The sequence below is a fragment of the Bombus huntii genome, unplaced genomic scaffold (assembly GCF_024542735.1).
Source record: "Bombus huntii isolate Logan2020A unplaced genomic scaffold, iyBomHunt1.1 ctg00000156.1, whole genome shotgun sequence".
Taxonomy (NCBI): Eukaryota; Metazoa; Arthropoda; class Insecta; order Hymenoptera; family Apidae; genus Bombus; species Bombus huntii.
Genome location: NW_026099397.1, coordinates 40001 through 42239, shown reverse-complemented (window position 1 = coordinate 42239; position 2239 = coordinate 40001). Strand labels below are relative to the sequence as shown.

General features: G+C 50.1%; 1 non-coding gene across 1 annotated transcript; it reads left to right on the top strand.

The window, feature by feature from the left end:
- The first annotated feature begins 1547 nt into the window (after window positions 1-1547).
- LOC126877384 (5.8S ribosomal RNA) lies at window positions 1548-1702 on the top strand. Its single transcript, XR_007694972.1, has one exon. It is a non-coding gene; the product is annotated as a 5.8S ribosomal RNA (ribosomal RNA).
- The last annotated feature ends 537 nt before the right edge of the window (window positions 1703-2239 follow it).

The following is a 2239-nucleotide window of genomic DNA, read 5'->3' as shown; positions in this document are numbered from 1 at the left end:
TCTGGATATTGGGACGAAAGACCGCTCGAGGACGACGACAGCCGTGCGTGCGTATCCCATCGAATTTTTTTTACACCACCTGAACGAGACTAAAGTTTCGTCTAGTTGATCGTCTACCGTCGCATAATGTATATTATATACCGTTCAGAGGGGACCGGCTGTCTATCCTCGTTGTCGTGAGTCGGACACCCGTGCCGTCGCTAGAGTTTTTCAAACTCTGCTTCTGGATATCGGGACGAAAGACCGCGCGAGGACGACGGATGCGAGTCCCATCGAATTTTTGACTTACACACTACCTGAACGAGACTTAAAGTTTCATATAATATACCGTTCAGAGGGGACCGGCTGTCTTTCCTCGTTGTCGTGAGTCGGACACCCGTGCCGTCGCTAGAGTTTTTCAAACTCTGCTTCTGGATATCGGGACGAAAGACCGCGCGAGGACGACGGATGCGAGTCCCATCGAATTTTTGATTTACACACTACCTGAACGAGACTTAAAGTTTCATCCAGTTTGTCGTCTATCATCTCATATATAATATACCGTTCAGAGGGGACCGGCTGTCTATCCTCGTTGTCGTGAGTCGGACACCCGTGCCGTCGCTAGAGTTTTTCAAACTCTGCTTCTGGATGTTGGGACGAAAGACCGCGCGAGGACGATGGATGCGTGTCCCATCGAATTTTTGATTTACAAGACACACACTACCTGAACGAGACTAAAGTTTCATCGAGTTTATCGTCGCATAACCCGTTCGGAGGGGACCGGCTGTCTATCCTCGTTGTCGTGAGTCGGACACCCGTGCCGTCGCTAGAGTTTTTCAAACTCTGCTTCTGGATATCGGGACGAAAGACCGCGCGAGGACGATGGCTGCGAGTCCCATCGAATTTTTGTTTTTTTTTTTTTTTTAAAGAAAAAACACCACCCGAACGGAGATGTGTTCTATCTTTCGTCGATTTTTCATGCTTTCAGTCGGTCGCGTGGTCGCCATCCGTTCGGAGGGGATCGCCGGCTTCGAAACCTCGATGTCGTGAGTCGGACACCCGTGCCGTCGCTAGAGTTTTTCAAACTCTGCTTCTGGATATTGGGACGAAAGACCGCTCGAGGCGGACGGCCGCGCGAATCCCATCGAATCTTTACTATCACCCGAACGATGGAGAGATGCACGCGCGCTGTTTCTTGAATAATTGGACGAGAGAGTAGAATCAAACACATATATAACATGGGCTAGCCACCGTGCTTACTCGTTCGCGAGATCGTGTGCTGTACAGAGGATTCAGAATCGGGTGTATATATCCCCGTCGTTTCCTGACGAACGGAGCTTCGATCTCGATGGTTGTTATATATCATAATGTACTTTACGCCCGGCCGGCGAACGCGCGTATCTTCGCGCGTTCGTCGTTTTCTTTTTTTTTCGAACGTTTTTGTGTCGTCAATCCTATGGCGACTTCTGCGCGTTCGATTCCCGTTGGTCGAACGTGACGGAACTCGGCTTCGCTAGAACCGAGAAGAGTACATTTGAGTATTGAACTGTTGTAAATTTATAAAAGATTACCCTGAACGGTGGATCACTTGGCTCGTGGGTCGATGAAGAACGCAGCTAATTGCGCGTCAACGTGTGAACTGCAGGACACATGAACATCGACATTTCGAACGCACATTGCGGTCCACGGATACAATTCCTGGACCACGCCTGGCTGAGGGTTGCTCACGTAAACCTAAGACTGCTTGCGTTGCGTATCGTTACTCTCCGTATCTGTCTCTCTCTGTCCCTTCTTGCCTTAACAACCCGCCGTCGTTCTTCTTTATATAAGAGAACGTTTCAGAGTCGGACGAAGGTACAAGAACGAGGATACGAATAAGAGCGGACGGAGAGAACATACGCGACGTACGAGCGATTGTTGGACGCTCGTCGGCGTTCGTCGCGGTCGTGCAGAGACCGTGCAAGTCGTACGCATGCTCGATATATAATCTATCGTGTTCACGGGAGACTACGAAACTCTACCTCTGTCTCTCTCTGTCCCTTCTTGCCTTGACAACCCGCCGTCGTTCTTCTTAAAAATTATAAGAGAACGTTTCAGAGTCGGACGAAGGTATACGAAGGGATACGAATAAGAGCGGAGAGAACCGGTCACGGACCTGCGTGAGTGCTCGCGGCGTCGTGAGTCGTCCTTACGAGGGCGACCGCCCGCTTATGCACCGCTTCGTGTATCGGTTATCGAACGTATATACTCGTAGTGTTCT